Source organism: Equus asinus, chromosome 6 (assembly GCF_041296235.1).
Source record: "Equus asinus isolate D_3611 breed Donkey chromosome 6, EquAss-T2T_v2, whole genome shotgun sequence".
In the NCBI taxonomy this organism is placed as follows: domain Eukaryota; kingdom Metazoa; phylum Chordata; class Mammalia; order Perissodactyla; family Equidae; genus Equus; species Equus asinus.
Genome location: NC_091795.1, coordinates 78753495 through 78773969, shown reverse-complemented (window position 1 = coordinate 78773969; position 20475 = coordinate 78753495). Strand labels below are relative to the sequence as shown.

At 48.6% G+C, this 20475-nt stretch overlaps 1 protein-coding gene across 4 annotated transcripts in view; it reads left to right on the top strand.

Moving 5' to 3' along the window:
* The first annotated feature begins 7144 nt into the window (after positions 1 to 7144).
* TOGARAM2 (TOG array regulator of axonemal microtubules 2) overlaps positions 7145 to 20475 on the top strand; it is a 63652-nt gene continuing 50321 nt past the window's right edge. For 2 of the 4 annotated variants that reach the window (XR_011504118.1, XM_070512361.1), the window contains exon 1: positions 16855 to 16992. The gene's annotated coding sequence lies outside the window, so the exon portion shown is untranslated. Of the gene's footprint in view, positions 7361 to 16825; positions 16993 to 20475 lie in introns of those variants that run through there. The other 2 variants (XM_070512362.1, XM_070512363.1) reach the window with 2 other exon arrangements.

Genomic DNA, 20475 nt, shown 5'->3' with positions numbered 1-20475 from the left:
CATTTATTTTTCCTTAAAGAAATATAATGTTGCAGATATGGTTGAACACTTTCCCATTCCATTTCCCTCTCCCCCCACCCCCCCCCCCCACCAGAGAACCCTGTGTCTTAAAATTAATTGGTTTGAATCATCCCATCCAGGTTTTAAAATCATACATATTTATCTCTCTGGATCCACAATGGATACTATTATTTTGTGTTCTTAAAACTTTCACATAATATCACACTGCAAGGACCGTTTTGCAACTTGCTTTTTCAAAGTTATGCTTTTAAGATTTATCTTTGTTGAAACGTATCTAAGTTTATTCATTTCACCTGCTAGATAGTGTCTCCCTCTCTGTCTGTGCGTATAGATGGACATATATTACTTAGCTAGTCCCCTGCTGATAAAAATTTACATAACTTTATGTTTTGCTGCATTTCAAAAGATACTGCAATGACCAGTGCATGTATTTATTTTTGCTGATCTTTTAGAAAGTAAATTGGCGATATGACATTTTACTCCTAAATACTTCAGTGGGAAGTTCCTAAAGATTATGACATCCTACATAACCGCCATACCAATATGACTCCAAAAAAACAAAAGGTAATTCCCCAATATCAACTAATATCTAGTTCATGTTCACTTTTTCCTAGTATGTCCCCAAAATGTCTTTTATAGCTGGCTCTTTTCAAACCAGGATCCAGTCAAGTTTCACTCACTGGGTTTGGTGGTTAAGTCTTTTTTTTAGTTACTTTCGTTCTACAACAGTCTATTCCTCTCTCCCCACTTACTTTTTTCTGTGGTGTTGACACATTGAAGAGACCAGGCCAGCTGTCTTGTAGAATGAGCCATGGACTGGATTTGTCTGTTTCCCTCTTGTGGGTTTAACTCATTCCTCCATCCCCTGTGCTTTCTGTAATCTGGAAGTTAGATCTCAGCACTAGCCAATAGAACTTTCTGTGATAATGGGAATGCTCTCTGCCATGTCCAATAAGGTAGCCACTAGCCACATGTGGCCATTGAGCACTTAAATTGTAGCCAGTGTCACCCAGTTACTGAATTTTAAATTTTATTTAATTTTCATTAATTTACATTTAAACAGTCACATGTGGCTGGTGGCTATAGTATGGGATAGCGCAGGTCCTAAGGCTTGATTAGATTTAGGTTTAATAGTTTTGACAAGACATCAGAGGTGGCGCTTATACTTCATATTGCAACTCAGCAGGAGGTGAGATAATGGCGCTTTTCCCCACTGTTAGTGATGCTAGTTAAAAAAAAAACTTTATTGAGATATAACGTATAGTCAATGAAAACATATATTTTAAGTGTACAGGTCAATGGATTTCAACATTCTTCAACAAGTGTGTATAACCACTACAGAGTCCAGATACAGGAAATTTCTGTCACCCCAAAATGTTCCCTTGTGCGTCTTCCCAGCTAATCCCAAATGTCTCCCCTCCCCACAAGTCCAAGGCAACCACTGGTACGCTTTCTATCACTATGGAATAGATACCTTTCCAAGAGCTTCATATAAATGTACTCTTTTGATTATGGGTTTCCAACGAAGGAAACTCAATAATGTTTTTGAGATTCGTTCATGTTGTTGCATATATCATATACTTATTGCCAAGTGGTATTCTATTGTATGGATATGCCACAAGTTGTTTATCCCTTTTGTTGATGGAGATTTGGGTTGTTTCCAGTACAGCATTAAAAGCTAAACTTTCCCTCTAAGTACTGCTTTAGCTGTACCCCACAAATTTTGATATGCCATGTTTTGTTTTTTTTTAAAGGTATGTGCTTTTTTTTTTTTTGGTGAGGAAGATTGGCCCTGAGCTAACATCTGTTGCCAATCTTCCTCTTTTTTTTCCCTCCCCAAAGCCGCCCGGGTACATAGTTGTATATCCTAGCTGCAAGTCATTCTAGTTCTTCTGTGTGGGATGCCTCCACAGCTGGCTTGATGAGCACTGTGTAGGTCCATGCCCAGGATCCGAACCTGGGAACCCCGGGCTGCCCAAGTGGAGCACATGAACTTAACCACTTGGCCAGCTGCCGTGTTTTAATTTGCATTCAGTTCCAAATATTCTCTAATTTCTCTTTTCTCTTGTGAGTTCTCCTTTGACTCATGGATTATTTAGAAGTGTGATTTTTAAATTTCTAAACAATTTGGGGATTTTCCAAAGATCTTTGTTATTAATTTCTAATTTACTTCTGTTGTAGTGGGTGAACATCCTCTATGTCACTTAATTCTTTTGATTTATTGAGACTTGTTTTATGGCCCAGTATATACCTATCTTGGTAAATGTTTCTTATGCACTTGAAAAGAATGTGTACCTGATATTGTTGGGTGGAGCATTCTATAAATATCAATTAGGTCAAATTGTTTGATAGTGTTAGTCAGGTTTCCTACTTTTTGTGTCTACTTATCAATTATCAAAATAAGTCTTTTGAAGTATTCAACTATAAACATGGATTTGTTGGTTTTTCCTTCAGTTCTGCCAGTTTTTGCTGCATGTATATTAAGCTTTGTTATTGAGTGTGTACACGTTTAAGACTGTTACATCTTCTTGATGAATTGACCTCTTTGTCATTGTGATATGTCTCTCTCTTTTTTTTCTGTGAGGAAGATTGACCCTGCACTAACGTCTGTTGCCAGTCTTCCTCTTTTTGCTTGAGGAAGATTGTTGCTGAGCTAACGTCTGTGCTCATCTTCCTCTATGTGGGACGCCCCTACAGTCTGGCTTGATGAGCCGTGCTAGGTCCACACCTGGGATTTGAACCTGTGAACCCTGGGTGGCTGAAGTGAAGCGTGAAAACTTAACCAGTATACCACCGGGCCAGCCCGTGAGATGTCTCTCTTTATAACTGGTAACATCTCTTGTCCTGCTGTCTACTTTGTCTGATATTAAATTAGCCATTCCAGTTTTCATATTCTTATTGTTTGCATAATATATCTTTTTCCATCCTTTTACTTTTAACCTATCTGTGTTTTTAATTTTAAAGTGTTTTTCTTGTAAGCAGCATGTAATTGGGTCTTGCATTTACCCAGGCTCTCTCTTCCTTGTAATTTGAATGTTTAACTATTTACACTCAATATATTATCAGCATGATTGGGATGAAGAGAACCTTTTTACTATTTGTTTTCTATTTGTCTGTCTCTTCTTTCTTCCTTCTTTTCTTGTGACTTTTGGTTGGATATTTTTAAAATTCCACTTTATCTTCGCTATTGGCTTATTTGCCCTACTTCCTTGTCTTGTTTCTTTAGTGATGGCTTTAGGGTTTGCCATATTCGTCACAAGATGCATGGCCCCACTGAGTTTCCCAGTGAGTGCGCTGAGTTATCACCAAGGACTCTGCTTTCCGGCTGGTTGGAACTTAACTGCCCTGTAAGCTCTGGGAACTGTTCAGCTCACTGTCTCTTGGTAGCTCTTTGTCTGGCCTCCTGGAATTTCACTCTGCACATGAGCATCTTGGTATTCAGTAAAGACTTAAGGGGATTCCTAGGCAGGATTTTTTGAGCCATTTTTCTATGTATCTGTCTCTTCGCCGGAACTCTGTCCTGCAGCTTCCAGCTTTCTCATGTTCTCTGAACCGCGATCTCTTTCTCCTCAACACAGCTGGATGGGGGTTCCCCTTCCCTGCCCGCAGCCTGGAATGTGCCTGTGAGCAGGAAGGCAGGACTGCTGAAGCGCTCACTGCGTCTGTGGCCCTTCTCTCAGGAATCACGGTGCTGCCTGTCGTCCACGTCTGAAAATAATTGTTTCATATATTTTGTCTGGTTTTCTAAGTGTTTCTTGAGGGAGGGTAAATCCAGTACATGTTATTCCATCATGTCAGAAGGAAAAGTCTCATTTAACTTTTGGTTATTGAGCTTTTTTATGTGGCTACGTAGTCTTTATTATAGTAATTTTAAAAGGCATATAAATAATCTATGTTCATAGTAGAAAACCTTGAAATACTAATTGAAGTAAAAATCATCTCTAATGCCCCCATCCTGAAGTAAGCAGAAATGATGTTTTAGCGTATATCCTTTCAGACTTTTCTCTGTGCATGTGTATCTATAAATACAAAAATAAGACCATACCATCCATTGCCACGGCGATGGTTTATAACGACTGCCTACTCCCCAAGAACGTGGGGAAGTGGCACCCACTTCTCATCCACATGACAGCTTGTGAGCTTCACGGGAGAGCCTGCTGCGCTTCAGAGACGTTTACAAGGCTCTAGACTTGAGAAGTTTCATGTGTAAAAGAAGTCCGTGAAGTATGCAGCTCTGCAAATGCAAGCATTTGCAAAAGGAAAGTTTTATTTAACCAAAAAAAAAAAAAAAAAAAGGAAAAAAGGAAAGAGAGAGAAGAAAAGCAGCAGGTTTGACCTTGCATTTTTAGGCCCCCAGGAGGCTTCTCATCAAGGACATTGTTTGAGTGGGAAAGACAGATGGATTTATGGATTGTCAGGTTTCAAGAAATTTATCCAAGGCTGGACTGTTTATTAACTTGCATGTTTTAAAGTTGAGAGGGAAAAAAACCAGATAGGCCACTCTGCTAAAAAAAAAAAAAATGTACAAATTAAAGCTTTGTAGCTCTTATCATGAAAGGCCCTACAGTGGCCCTATCAGAGGCAGCCGTTGCTGGCCCTGCGTGCTTTTTCCTGCGAAGAAATTGAGTATGGCAGGAGCTTTGGACTTCCAGGATGAGGGCCCAGATGCTAGCACTGCCTCTGTGTGACCTTTGGCAAGCCGCTTACCTTCTTTGAGTGTCAATTTCCTCATCCACAGAGTGAAGACAAGAGCAACGCAGCGGGTGGCTATGAAGATGAGACAAAATAAAGTGTATGTTGTGTCCAGTGAGCAGCACGACATGGCTGTTCAGTAAAAAACCTCAGATGTTATGAAACTAGCTTAAGACCACGGAGCCTGCAGAGCATCAAGTACAAAATGACTTGTTCCAACCTAAGTACATTTATTCCCTCTATCTTCATCTATTTTCGGTTAGGGCCACTCTTTTCAACAGTTAAATTGGTTGGTTCTTTTTTTTTCATAACACTGCAAATTCTACATGTGACCACCTTGGCTTCTACGCTCGGAGATGTGCTCTGCTGTTATAAGATATTCTCTCCCTCTCTCAGTCTCGCTCCTGTCCCTTCCCCTCCTTTCGCCTCCTCTCTGAGTCTGCTCTTTGCCTCAGTGTGTCTATTTGGTGGAGACCAGGCCATCTTAGTCCTTTATACTTTTGTCCTCCTTCCCCAACCCACACACACCCTAAGAAAACTGTGCATGCTGGATGTGCTTCTGGGGACAGCTCCCCCGTGTTACCCACAGGGTCCTTAGCCATGGCTTCTGCCGTGGTCACAGCCAGTATTTCAGAGGGTCCCCAAGCAGGCTTACCCTGCTTCTAGGATGGATGAGGCCATCTCCAGGCAGCCCTGTGAGCTCCAGGAAGATCAGCATGAGAGGAACACAGGATATTTGCTCTTTGATCTCACCAGAAGAATGTGCCATCGCTATTTATGGCAAGAAGGACAAAGGTCCCTCTGTGCTTTTATGATGAAGCGTCGGGGTCTGCTGTGCACAGAGAGGCTCCAGGAGGATTCTAGCTGGGCATCAGCAGCTTCACAAGGTTTGCACTGCAACCCACCTCCGGGGCTCTTGACTTTCCATGGCTATCTTCAGTGCTGGTGTTAGCCCCACTGAAAGATGAGGCTATTGGGTCTGTAACCAGCTGGCAGGATATGGGACAGAGCAGCAGGTGATACAGAGGACTCGGAGGCAGGGCGTCTTGGGCTAGGGCGGGCACCTTGCCCGAGTGCAGATGTTGGAAGCTGCAGCCTTTCTGTGGCCAGTGAGACAGAACATGCCTACACCGATGGGCAAATGAGTATTCCAGAAGATCAGAGTCCCAAGGGGACTTGGGTTGCTAATGGGGTTCTTTTTGTACCCGTGACATGTTGGTGTACAAAAACATACAAACACAAAAAATGTAAAAACCAAAAGTTTGGGAATCAGAGAGACCTTTGTTGGAATCCAGACTCTTGGGCTTCCTGACTATGAGGTCTTTGACACAAGGCTTTCCCCTTAGGTTTCTTATTTTTCTGGCAGAATTAAAGATAAGCTATTGTAAGTAACAGTGTAACTGCTTGGCCCAGCAGGTGATTGACGAATATTAATTTCCTTTCTTTTTTTTTTTTCTGCTTTTTCTCCCCAAATCCCCCCGGTACACAGTTGTATATCTTAGTTGCAGGTCCCTCTAGTTGTGGCATGTGGGACGCCGCCTCAACGTGGCCTGACGAGCGGTGCCATGTCCGCACCCAGCATCCGAACCCTGGACTGCCGCAGCAGAGCGTGCGAACTTAACCACTCGGCCACGGGGCTGGCCCCTCCTTTCTTTTTCTCTTCGCTAAATTTGGATACCTTTGACATGATGCTTATAACAATCCTAGGACATAAGCAGGGAAAATATTTTTATTCCTGTTTTAGAGATGAGAAAATGGGACACAGGGACATTTAATGATTTTCATGAGGCCACAGGCTCAGAGCTGTATCTGGATTCCAGAGGTCCTGACGGCACGGAAGAACTGCTGTGGAACTAGACAAGCTGGGTTTTGATCCTGGCCCTACAACTGTGAGCTGAGTGACCTCTCTCAGCCTCAGTTTCCTCATCTGTAAAGTGGGAATAATAAGAGTATCTACCCCCAAAGGTGGTTTTGAGGGTAAATGAGCTAATATCTATAAAGCATTTCAACTGGCAAGTAAGTGGTAGCTCTGATTATCAAATGAGCCATTAGCAGGCCCTCCCTCAGGGGCTCCTGTTTGGATGTTTTCTTGGGGTATTGTGGGGATGTGTCTTGTAGAGTGCTGGGTTAATATGAAGGATGCTTCTCTATGTTAGGTTACTTCTCCCTGATGAGAGTGTGTGCTGTGTGCCGTGTTAGGAACCCAAGTGGGCTCTCCGGAGCCAGGCGCCCACTTGTGTCCACTCTGTCTGCAGACCCGAGCCTGCTCTCAGTCTGTCTCCCGTGTGTCTCCGCATGACCGCGGCTCAGGGAAAGCTCGCTCTTCATATTCAACCGGCGACTGACAGGTTCCAAAAATTGATTTATATCCATGGTAACTATCACCCAGGGGAACAGTGAGAAACAAGAGTCTTTTCTTTCCATCCACATCAGGCAGGGCCAGTGCCCAGAGACGGTCGGGCCTGGCTCTCCCTCTGGCCGGCCCTGGCTTGTCTCCGGGAGGATGTGTGTGTCTCTTCCTCGCCTCTCCCTCCCAGGGAGCCCTGGCTGACTGCTCGAGGCTGCTGGGGACCAGCCAGCCTAGAGACTGCAGAACCGCGACTAGGACTGTCCGCTTTGAAAACTCCCCTGAAGGCTGGCTCCTCAGGTAACGGGTGGGAGGCTTGGGGAAGTGGGTGTCAGTCATATTCCAGAGGGGCCTGAAATTGCTCTGAAAAGCTTGCCTTTGGTGGTAGGTAGTGTATAGTTTCTAGAGCAAAGATTGGCGGTGAGGGGGAGCTCTACTGACTTTCTGATGGTGGGAAGATGAACTCCTCCCTCTTCTCACCCCTGAGGCTGCTTTTGTTTCTTCTCTGAGATATTTTTTTCTCTGAAGGATTTTTATTCCTCTTCCGATTATGATGACTTTTCTAGGGGGAAGTATGATGTACCAGGTGGAGGGGGAGATACACACCCTGACTGATCTGGGCACCTTTCTTGATCTGATTTGTCTTGATGATCCCAAGAAGTAAAATATGATTTGGATTGAATTATAAATTTGTTATTCAGTAGGCTCAAGTTCTGAGCTAGTTCCCTTGGAAACTTTGAGGCAGATCAGAGCACTGTTTTGCCATGTGCGCTCCTAAAAACTCGGGTCCTAAGACGTATTTCATGAACAAACGGATGTATGGTCATGTAGATTTGGAAATTGCTTCACACCTAGCCCTTATTGGAGCATCACAGTCCATTGAACATATTAAAGCCCTGAGACGTGGTATAGTTGAGAAACTAGTTCAACATTATTTAAGTTCATGTTTCCCAAACTTTCTTTACCAGATTCTTTTTTTTTTTTTTTTGCATTTACATTTGTTCCAAAAAACACAACTGGGCATTGACTGGGCTGGAGATCCCCACTGGTCCTGAGGCAGGTCTGGCCAATAGCATGATTCTAGAGTGTAGCTGGAATGAAACATAGGATCAGCTGAAATACAGGGGACTGTATCTCCCATTTCCCCAAACTCCAGAATCACTGAGTGGGGCTGGGGAACAGGAGGCTGGAGGGGAGGGAGCCTGCCTCCCTATTAAACATCCTGTAAGGTTGCTGTCTGGCTTCTCCTCGAACATCTCTAAGGATGGGGAGTTTACTGCTTCTTGGGGAAGCCATTTGTTAGAGTGTTGGAAGTTCATCCTCCTATACACCCACAAATTAGTGTCCTGGCCTCTAGGACAGGCAACCATGCAGCCACACCCAGTCCATTGTGGCCTGTTACCCCTTCAGTGGCCCAATGGAGCCCTCAGATTCCCCTCTGAGTCCTTTTTCTCTATGTCTTCACTGTTGCTTACATGATGTGGTCTGGAGCCCCTCCCCATCGCATCCTCTTTCTTCTGGATGGGCTGTGGTTTGCTGATATCTTTCCCACAGTGTAGTGAGGGAGAGCAGATCTGAACAGACTGAGCATTTCCCTTCCGAGCCCAGAGCAGCACCTGCCCCCAGGCTGTGGTCCAGAAGGGTCAAGTTGTCCTCATCTGCTTGCCTTTCTCCTAGAGCAGCAGCTCTCATGTGATGGGGAAGGTTCTTTGATTAGCCTGTGTGTACCACACAGGTCCACACCAGGGATGTGATTTGTGTTCACAAGGCTTGAATTGGGTATCACCCTAGTGAGGAAGATGTGTTAAGGCTTTCTGTTTTAGTCATTACATTCTTCTCAGCACAAGAGTCTTTGACTGGATAGAAAGTCTCAGTAAAAAATTGCCTTGTCAGTTAGGAAGCTGTCAGCTTCAAGTAATAGAAAACCCTGTCAAAATGTCTTCAGCAATAAAGGGCGTTTACGAGCACACTAGCTGCCATCAGCAGCAGGGCTTGAGGGTTGCTTGACTCAAAATGCTTCATATATGCTCCTTCACTCTGTCCTTTGATGGTGTCCAACTGTGTGAGCTGTGCCTGCAGATTTCCAAGCCTGCGGGACACTGTTCCACCCTCTGTGGCTGCCCTTCTCCAGGAAAGAGAAGAAGAGCCTTATATATATATATATATAATTATATTTACCCATAGTTTTACTTTTTCCTTGTTCTTTCTTCATGTTTCAAGTTTCTTTCTTTTATCGTTTCCTTTCTGTTTGAAGAACTACCCTTACCTATTCTTTTAGGGTAGGTCTAATGGTGACAATGTCTCTTAGTTTCCTTCATTTAAGGATGTCTTGATTTCATCTGCATTTCTGCATGATATTTTGCTGGGTATAAAATTCTGGGTTGACAATTTTGTTCTTTCAAAGATTATTTTCTTTGTCTTTAGTTTTCTGAATTTTGGTTATGATATATCTTGATGTGGATTTCTTTGGGTTTATTCCATTTGAGATTTGCTCAGCTTCTTCGATCTGTAGATTAATGTCTTTCACTAACTTTCAGAAGCTTTTAGCCATTATTTCTTTGAATACTTTTTTAGTTTTCCGCACTCTTTCTTCTTTCTACTCCAATAGTACAAATGTTAGATCTTTGTTTATTGTCCTATGAGGCCCCATAGCTCTGTTATTTTCTTTTCAGTCTATTCTCTCTTATTCATATTGGATAATTTTTACTGTTTTATCTTCATGTTTACTGATTCTTTCCTCTGTCATAGTCCTGTTCACATTGAGTGGTTTATTTCAGTTGTCTTTTACAGTTCTAAAATTTCCAGTTGGTTCTTCTTTATATTTTGAATTTCTTTGCTGAGACTTTCCATTTTTTTATGTGTTTCAAGCATGTTCATAATTGCTCATCAAAGCATTTAATGATGACTGTTTTAAAATCCTTGTTAGATAATCCCAACAGCTCTGTCACCTTGGTGTTGCCTCATCGATTGTCTTTTCTCATTTAACCTGAGACTTTCTTTGTTCTTGGTATGATAAGTGATTTTCGGTTGTGTCCTGGACGTTTGGGTATTATGTTGTGAGACTCTAGATCCTATTTAACCTTCTTTTTTTCAGGAAGTCACCCTGCTTAGGTGTAGCCCACAGATCTGGGTGGGGATGGATGTTCAGTTCCTCACTGGGCCCCACCAATACCATCCCAGCAAAATCAGGGCACAGCCTCACACTGCCAAGCTTTGCCTCATTGCCTCATTCCACTCCTCACAGGACCCTGCTGGGTGGAGTCTTTTTAAAAAAGTAACAACTTACATGCAGAAATGTGTACATATCATAGTTCATCATGTATGTGCATCATGAAATTGATGAATTTTTCACAACTGAAAATATGGGAACATTTTAAGAATTTTCTTATTTCTTTGCATGTTCTTATAAAAATATATCAAATCCTTTTTCTCTATTAGCTCCCAGAATTATTCACTCATCTATTGATTCTTTCCCTCCCTCTACCCTTCATCTCTCTTTCTTCACATTCATTCTTTAATTTCATTTATTTATTCATTCATTCATATATTAGTTTCCCTCCCTCCCTTCTTCCCTCCCTCCCATCCTTTTGCCCATCTGTGCATTTATTGTTGAAGGAACAGATGCCCTGCCTCATGCCCCTTCCTGTGGCTGTGGGGCAGCAAGCTGTTCCCTTCTCCAACACTCCCTTTTGTGGGGGAAAGGGAGGAAGGGCATACTCCCATGTAGGGAAAGGGGTTAGCTCCTTTTGGGAGAAATCCCTGAGGCACAACTGGGGCCAGAAGCAGCATAATCAGAAGGCCGTGGTCTATGTCCTGTTACTACCATTGATTTCCTTTGTGACCTTCTGGGCCTCAGTTTCCCTCATCTGTAATTTGAAGGATTTGGCATGGTCCTCTCTCTAACTCTGTGGCTTAAGTTGCATATATTATTTTGTAGTTTTCCGGGAACTTCCAGGGAACAAACCAGCCCAGAGGAAATGCCCATTGGGTGGGGCCTGTTCTGTGCCCTTGGCCTGCTCCAACCTGCAATGTAGTCAGCATCTCTGTGGCTCTCCTAGGCTGGGCTCTGAGGGGTGGGCTGGGGTAAGAAGGAACATGAGTGATATTTTGGAAGGATGAGTCAGCCCAAGTGTCTGTCTAGACTCAGTGCCAGCTTGCCTCCATTGTTCTGTTTCTCTGAGTGGGGGGCATGTGGCTTGTGGAGGGGAGGGAGCCTTCCAGCCCTTCTCCTCAGCCTGGGGTAGGACCCAGAATACAGGGTGTCAGAGAGTGAAGGGAGCTGGAGGTCATCCAGTGTCTGATCCTCCTGTTTCACAAATGACAGTTTGGAAACCCAGGGAGGATGGGGACTTGCTGGAAGTCACACAATAAAGTTGATGAGAGTCAGGATTGGGACCAACTCCCTTGTCTCCTTGTCTGGAACCCTTGGCCTGGTCACATGCTGATCATTGTTAGTCTGGACTCACTTTATCTGGAGAGGCAGGAACCTGAGGCAGAAGAAGGGGGGTGCCCAGCCTGGGCATTTCACCTCCCTGGGGTCCCCACCAGGAGGGCTTTGCCCCACATGCTCCACATCACCTAAACTCTAGCTGTGGCTAGGACACTTCTGGTTTTTAATGGGGCAATGCCAGCCAAGGGATCAGAATTCCAATCCCCTCGCCCCCACTGCCCTGCTCACTCTGCCATACAGTGTCTGGTGCCCAGATTCTGGTCTGTAGCCTGGAGATAATGTCTGCTCCTGGGAAAAGCAGTGGACGTTGCTGGGAAAGGAGCTCTATGCCACCAACCATCCCCTTGCCCCCACACTGTCGGGGTTTGTGTCACTCACTCCCACCACATGTACTGAGTGTCTGCTGTGCACTCTGCTGGCACTAGGTTCTAGGGATCTAAAGACATGGGCCCTTCCCTCAGGGAGCACGCAGCCTAGTGTGTGTGTGGCTGACTGGGGGGCTGGGCCGAGGTGGACAGTTACAGCTCAGTGTGCTGAGTGGAGCTACGACGGGGACATGCAGGGGCTAGAGAAGCAGAGGAGGGCCCCTTTGGAGAGCTCCCCAAAGGGGAGTGGGACTTGGCCAGGGCGATATGTATACATAAGGGGGTAAGAAGGGCTATGGGAAAGGCTTCCCAGGTCCGGGGAACAGCATAAGCAAAGGCCAGGAGTGAGGAAGAGCATGGCAGCTGCATCCATCTGTGGGGTCCCTACTCGGAGCTGAGCTGTGTATTTAGAAGGCTATTTGCATAATTTAACCAGGACATCCAGGCAGTTTGCAATGGAAAGTGTGTTCAGGATATCTAGTCCTTCATGTTGCTGGAAAAAGAAGGAGTTTAATTCATTTTACAATTCAACAAGGACCAAGAGGACCCTCAGTGACATTTTTAATGAGGGAATAGGGTCAGACATAATTGTCTTCCACCGATCAAATTCATCAGCATGGAAAGTTACAGATACTGGTTTTTGAGATCGTCCTGAGCTGCTTTCTGGGTAGACAAGGGCTGTCCTGTGTGCATGTGGTGGAGGCTGCTTATTTGGGGCTTTTAAGAGCCCTCATCCCGGCCTGTGATTCTGCACGGTCTGTTAGTCTGTTTAATTCATTCATTTCAAGTATTTGTTCAATGCCTTCTGGGGCGGGCTGGGCCTTGTGTCCCATGCTGGGTGTATAGAAACATACAAGTACTTGATGGTCCTTGTCTCCAGAGAACTCACTGAATGGTGGGGGCCACAGACGTGGAGTCCCCAAGCTCACCGAAGAGAGTGTGATGACAGGGAACACAGTTACACTGACATTGGGTGATCAGACGAAAGTTTCATGACAGGGGTCTATACAGATGTGGGCAGGTGAGAAACCACAGGGGTAGCGCAGCAGCTGGCTGCTCATGCTGGGCACCTCCATCACCCCTAGGCTTCTTTTTTTTTTTTTGAGGAAGATCAGCCCTGAGCTAACTACTGCCAATCTTCCTCTTTTTGTTGAGGAAAACTGGCCCTGAGCTAACCTCCATGCCCATCTTTCTCTACTTTATATGTGGGACGCCTGCTACAGCATGGCTTTTGCCAAGTGGTGCCATGTCTGCATCTGAGATCCGAACTGGCGAACCCCGTGGCGAACCCCGGGCCTCCAGGAAGCCAAACCTGCGAACTTAAGCGCCACGCCACTGGGCCGGCCCCGATGACCCCTAGACTTGAAGGGAGTAGTTGTAGGGCCTCAGAAATGGAGAGGATTGCCTGTCTGGAGGCATGACCTTCAGGTGTAGAGCCGTCACCTTCAGGTGAGGTGTGCAGCCAGCCCAGCAGGACTGAGTGGAGGAAGCTGGGAGAGTAGAACCATGCCCTCTCTCCTCTATTGGTCAAACCCAAGGGATCTGGAGGCAGGACGGCCTGTTGACATAGCCCAGAGGGGCGGGCCTCTATCAGCAGATCAGCACAGAGCGGGGTGGAGGGGATGGACAGAGGACTGGAGAGGCATGGGAGGTATCCTACGCTGGACAGGGAGCACCAGCTCTACCTGGGGCCTTGGGGGAGGCCTCGCCCAGGACGTGTCGCTTGAGCTCCTTGTTAGTTTCCCAGGGCTGTCGTAACGAAGTACCACACCCTGGGCAGCTTAGAGCAGCGGACATTTATTGTCTCACAGGTCTGGAGGCCGGAAGAGCAGGGCCAGGCTCCGTCTGAAGGTGCTAGGGAGGCATGTTCGAGGCCTCTCTCCAGCTTCTGGTAGTTCCTTGGCTGTGGCAGCATAACTACAGTCTTCACACGACGTTCTCTGTGGGTGTGTGTGTCCACATCTCCCCTTTTTATAAGGACACCAGTCATAGTGGATTAGGGCCCATCCTCCTACAGTAGGGCTTCCTCTTAACTAATTACATCTGCAACGACCCTGTTTCCAAATAAGTTTGCATTCTCACGTTCTGAGGTGCTGGGGGCGGAGACTTCAACCAATGAGTTTTTGGGGGACACAATTCAATCCATAACAAGGTGTGTCTTGAAAGATGGGTAAGGATCCCCTAGGCAGACAAGCATGTGTGGGTGGGTGTGCATGTGTGTGTGTGTGTGGGGGTAGGTGTGCTGTCTAGGTGGGTCTATTAAGCAGACACCCAGAGGTCTAAGAACCACTTGTTTGGGGTCTGTGCATGCACACGCTGCTCTCAGACGGCTTGGAAGGCCTTGCCATCTGGCCGCTCCTCCCTCACCCCTTCCGCCGTTCTCCCTCCCGCCACCCCTGCCCCACAGGCCCTCAGGCCCTGCGATTCCTCCAGAGCCTCCTCGCCTACCTGTAGGCCTCTCCAGAGAGCCTGCCTGTGTCCTGGACACCTTCCATCAGGGGTCAGTCCAGGCTTTGTGGGGCTTGAAGCTCAAAAAATTTGGGGGCTTCTTCAAGAAAGAAGACAGAATTAGATATGAAAGTGAATATTTATTTAGAACGATAAAAGAAATCACAATGAATTATTGGGGACAAGAGCTTCAGTCCCTGTCTTTTGAGATCCGTTCAGATGAGTTACCGGAGAGCTTCCAGATGGCAGCCTGCCCTCCCCGCCCCCACCTGTTGCTCTCTCCTGTGGGGTGACGCCCGGCTCACAAAGGCCCCGGGCTGGGGCTTCAGGAGCTTCAGCAGTTTGCACCCCTGCCATCACCTGGCCAGCTGCTTACCCTTCAGGCTTCAGGTTGACACCACACCTCACGGTCCCCAGGCTCCCTCTCGTCGTCACATCGTGGCAGTAATGGTGAGCACGTGACCTGGCTCAGTGCCTGCTCTGAAAGTTAGTTTCCTGCCTGGGGTCACAGGGTGGCTGGGGGCAAGTCCAGTCTGGCTTCAGGGCTCTAGTTCTCAAGGGCTGTGCAAAATGCACCCCCCTTGTTACAGGTAACGCAGCAATGCATGGGAGTTGCCTGTTGGGGTTTCTCTCCATCACTCGGCTCCTGAGGGCAGACTGTGGTCTCTCCTGTATTCCCAGGATTTGGCACAGAGTGTGGCACAGGCGGCCCTTGGGAAATGCTTAATGCTCGATGGTCCAGCAGGGTCAGGGTGTGAGCCAGGGGAGTGGGAAGAGGCGCGGCTGAAGGAGGACAGAGCAGGGCCCACGGTGGAGGGGCTTGTCGCCATGGTGCCAAGTGTGGCCTTTACCCCAAGGACACTGGGAGCCATGGGGCATGTCCAGCTGGAGAGCGACTGTTGGATCTGTGTCTTAGAAGCTCTGACTCTTAGGCTGTGATGTGATGGTGGGCTTGCGTGTGGGGGAGGTGCACACTCGCCCTCTCCCAGGCCAAGCCAAGGGACGTGGGGGCCGGCCTCCCTCACCTACACCCTGTCTGGCATTCCCACTGGTGACTCACTCTCACTTACAGGCTATAGAACTTGGGCAAGTGTTGACATTGCTGGGCCTCAGTTTCCCCATCTGTAAACTTGGATTTCTTCATACCTGCCTCATACAAAGCACTAGGAGATGCCTCTTTCATGGAGCCTCTGTTGGGAAGAGTTCAGGAATTCAGTTCAACTTGCCAGCTTGCCACCCGGGGGGCCATGGAGGGGAGCAGCCTCCCTGTGGAGCCCAGCGGGCCTTTGGGCTCTGGCTCGGGGCCAGTGTCCACCATGGGGGATCTTGTCCTTGGCCCCTCTTGGAGTTTGGTTAATGAAGCTGCTCCTCCCAGGGACTCAGAGGAGGCTCCCATGGGCCTGTCCTCAGTGGTGTCTCAGAGAAGAGGAGAGAACCTCAGGAAAGTGCTGGGAAGCCCCGGTGTGGGTTCCGTCAGCAAGCCCTGGGCAGTGATTCCATCGGCCAGGCCTTTTGGATGTGTGAACAGCCTCCCGCCAGCTCTCCCTGCTCTGTATTTCACACGCCTGCCGATTCCTCTGTAAAGAACATGGGGAGGTCTGCCTGGAAAAGTTCTTAGTGTCTTTGGGCGAGTGGCTCTTTGCAAGGCTGCATAAAATCAGTGAGCCTCTGCCTCCCTCTGTGCCCCTTGGATGATGGGGGTTGGAAGGGGGTGGGGTGAGGAGTGGGAGCAGTTGCCATTTGAGGCAGGGAGATACCAGCTTGGGATTTCTATCCAAGAGCCTGGGCGCAATGAGGAAGCACACATCTGCTGCTAGGGTTCACATTTTCCAAAAGTTGGGGCGGTAGGACCTGGTTGGGGAGGAGGCCACAGGCTTCCTGCTATGTGAGTATTTCTGGGGAAGGGTGCTACCAGTGATGGAGGGCCTTCTATGGGCTAGACACAATCACAAGCCTGTCACCTGCCCTATTCAATCCTGACAGCAACCCTATCAAGTCAGTACTATTTTTGCCCTATTTTATGGACAAGGAAAGTGAGGCTGAGAAAGGTTCAGTCCTGGCTGGGGTCACACAGCTGCAAGAAGCAGGATCAGGATTCAAACCCAGCTCTGCCAGCTCTGCCTCTAGAAGCAGCTTGAGAGCTGAACCGGAACTGGGCCCAGAGACCAACTGCAGCAAAACCGGGGTTAACTGCCGCGGGCCTCCCTGCCCTGAGCCTGCCACTCCCTCCCTTGCCACAGTCGCCACACAGTGGGCCCAGCGCTCTCTCTCCGGTGGCCCCACAGGACAGGATGGCCACTTGGGAGTGCCCAGCGCCCTGGTGAGCCCCAGGGGAAATGAGGCCAAGGGGAACCGTCTCCTGGCTCCCTCTCTCCCCCATGCAGGGAGCTGTGGGCTCCTTCTGAGCAGTGGTTGCTATGCAGCCTTGTTTATTCCAGGAGAGCCTGGCAGGGAGCAGGAGGTGCCAGCAGCAGGGCCAGCAGCCGCCCCAACACCTGCCCAGACAGGAAGCCCACAGCCCAGGGCTGCAAGGCTGGGCTGGGGCCAGGGCAGGTCAGGCGTGGGGCCACCCTGCCCTTGCCTCCCTGGACCCACAGGCAGCATCGTCTGTGGAGAGACCATGGAACCTGGATTCCTCTGGTGACGGGGTTTGGCCTCTGGACAGAGAGGTGAGAGGTGATATGTCCACCAAGCTATCTGAGGGGGGAGGGGGGAGGGCAGGGCACCTGAAGTCCTTGCAGGGGCATCAAGGACCTGATCTGGAGTGAGGACAAAAGGCACGTGAGAGGAAAAGCATCATACCATGAAATGGAGGCTGTGTGACTGCTGGAAGGTCCCTCCCTCTCTCTGGGCCTTCCTGCATCAGCTCTGGAGGAGGTTGCACGGCTGTTCTCTGAGTGCTATGAGCCAAGCAAGGAGGGCTGCTGTGGGCTGTCCCCTCCCGGCCATGGCCTCTGTCAGAGCTCTCTGTTTGGGGGTAAACTCCACATGGCCCAGGGAGTGCAGAGGGCAATGTGCCAGGAGGGTTGGGGTGGCGTGCTGGCAGGCTCTCTGCTTAGGGGCATGGTGGCGCCCGGGGAACACACTGGCCTTGGGGGGCTCAGCTCTGGGTTCGAATTCTGGCTTCACCTCTTACTGGCTGTGTGGACTTAGTCTCTTTTCCTTCTGAGCCTCAGTTTCCTCATAATGCCTCCCTCGGGGGCTGCTCGTGAGGAGTAGAGGTTGTAAGGAGGGTACCGAGCTGTTAGCCCCTGTGCTAAGCGGAAGCTGCTTTTGTTGATGCTATTATTCTTGCGGAGACGATCGTGTTCCTTTCTAGAGCAGATCTGGGGCTCCTGAAACAGGGTTTGTGAACCACGGCTCCAGGACAAGAGCCCATGCTGGCCAGGACCCTGGAAGGGCTGGTATTTCCTCCAGAGCACTGGGGTTATTTCCAGATTTTGGCTGTTATCAGTAGAGCTGCTGTGAACCTTCTCATGCTTCTTTCTTAGTTTCTCCAGGGTGGATACTAGGAGTAGGATTTGCAGGTCTTTGACTTTATCAGATAAAGCCAGACGCCTTCGAGAGGCGGTGCCCAGTTACCTCTCACCCGTCACGGATGTGAGTCCCTGGCGCTCTGCGTCTCATCAGAGATGAGGTGGGATCACCTGGAATCCTAATTTTTGCCCATCTCGGCAGACAGGTAGTAGCATTTCATTCTGACTTTAGTTTGCGTTTCCCTGATTCCCAGGAGCCGGGTGCCCACCCTGGCCTTTCTTGCTCCTCACTGTCCCTCCTCTTGGGTCCCCTCCCCTGGTCTCCTGTCTCTCGGCCCTCTGTTCTGTTTCCCCTCTGTCCCTACCCTCCTGTTCTTCTTGGGAGATAGGACAGCAGGCCGCATTCCTCAGCTGCATTGGGCATAACATCCTTTGAGAAGCACTGCTTTGGACTCTTGACCCCAAGATCCACCCTGTCTTGGGAGGACATGCTATGCAGGCGCTCACTGCCTCCTTAGCAGGCTCTGTTCTGGCAAGACGGGATCTCTTGCAGTGTTTCCCAGCAAGGTGGCACCTGAGCTGCTCTTCTATGTGTCCTGCCTGTTGCCTCCTGCTCACCCCAAAGACGCCTGCCGTGGGAGGACGGCCAGCTCCACCAGGCGGCACCTCCATTTGGCCTCCCAGCCTAGGTTCTGTAGCTTCTTGCCCCAAGACTGACTTTTTTTTTTTGAGGAAGGTTAGCCCTCAGCTAACATCTGCCGCCAATCCTCCTCTTTTTGCTGAGGAAGCCTGGCCCTGAGCTAACATCTGTGCCCATCTTCTTCCACTTTATTTGTGGGACGTCTACCACAGCATGGCTTGCCAAGCAGTGCCATGTCCGCACCCAGGATCCGAACCGGCGAACCCTGGGCTGCCGAAGCAGAATGTGCAAACTTAACTGCTGCCCCATCGGGCCGGCCCTGCCCCAAGACTTTCAAAAAGAACATTTTGCCTCGCCTTGAACACCTGAACACACACAGTAAAATAGTTATTAAACAAACATTAATAATAATAATAGCCAGTGTTTATTGGGTACTTGCTGGAGGCCAGACACGGTTTTAAATGCTTTTCATATTTTCATGAATACTCTCAATAACCTTGTGAGACATATTATTATTTCCATTTTCCAGTTAAAGGAGGCTTGGAGGAGTTTAGTGACGTGCTGTGTGCTCAGAGGAGTTTGGCTGTGGGAAGTCACACGGCTGGCAGGCACTGGGACTTGATCCAAGTCTGTTGACTCCTAAGTGCACACTCTGTTCCACCACCTCCAAGAGCAGAGAACGTCAGCCCTGAGGCTTACACTTAGGAGCTCTGTGGCCTTGATCTGGTTACTTAACCTCTCTGAGCCTCAATCTTATCTATAAAATGGGAACACTAATATCTGTCTTGTTGCTCTAGTTCAAAGGTTAATTGGCATAATAATTGGCAGCACCTGCCCCGTGCCTGGCACGTGGCAGCCTGGAACTGAGGAATGTTAGTTTCCTTCACTTAGTCTCTTCTCAACAAGGTGGTCTGGAAGATGTGCTTTAATTTTGATGTCTTCACTCATTCATGCTACGAACAGTTACTGAGTTATTACAGGCACTGTGTTTGGCACTGGTCTGCATTTCTTTAAATTCCCGTGGTCCTCCTGGCTGACCTGCGCCTCGTTCTGTCGGGAGGACAGAACAGTGGGGTCACGGGAGTGTTGACCCCACATGATGCCATGGCGGGGAGATGGCATCTGCGGCCAGTGGCTGTAGCTCCAGAGCTGGTGAAGGGCCCAGGAAAGGAGCAGTTATGGTGGGGGGCCGGCTCGTCTGTGCACTGCCCTCCTGCTGGCCCATGTGCCGGTCACAGCTGGAGCCAGCAGCCTGAGTGGAGGGCCAGCGGATGCCCCTCCCAGAGAGTCTGGTGGGGTGGGTTTCAGTCTCTCGGTTTTGAGTGGAGGTGGCTCTTGGAACTCCCAGCTTGAGGAGTGGCTGAGTATCTGGAAGACGAGAGTCATTGTGGACATCAGCCCTGCCCCAGGCTAATGAAGACCAGGCATCTGGCTGGGGCGGTGGTGGGAAAAGGAATAGAATTGTTTGTTTATTCTGGGGTCAAAATATGCCATGTTGCAGAACTTCACTGATCTGAGAGATCCCTGAGTCCAGCTCTCATGCTCGGCAGTCTTACCTCCTACTTCACGGACAGTCCTCCCAATATGGCCATCCTCGCCTTCCTGCCGCTCCCCCTGGGCTGCCCTGGGCTGCTCTCCTCAGTGCCCGAGGACTGGTGCCGTCCTCCGGCCTGGGCGAGTGCCTCCTGTCCTGCACCCTTCTCTCTGCCCAGTGAGCTCTGGGATGCTGCTCTGTTCTTTCCCCTTCCTCCCTCCACGTCTCCAGCCTGTCCCTTCCCCTGGCTCTGTCCCTCCTGCTATGAATATGCTCCAGTAATGTCTATCCTTAAAAAGACACGGAGAACAAGCAAGCAAGGAAACAGCACAAGCTTCGTCCCTGCTCGCTCCTCCCCAGCTACCACCCAGGCTCCCTCCTCCTTTTCTCATCCAACATTTCCAAAGAGTGGTTTGTGCTGGCTGTCAGCACTCTTGACCTTCCAGCACTCCTTTCTGTGACCTCCAGTTCCCCACATGCTCCCTAACCTTCTGGATATTCC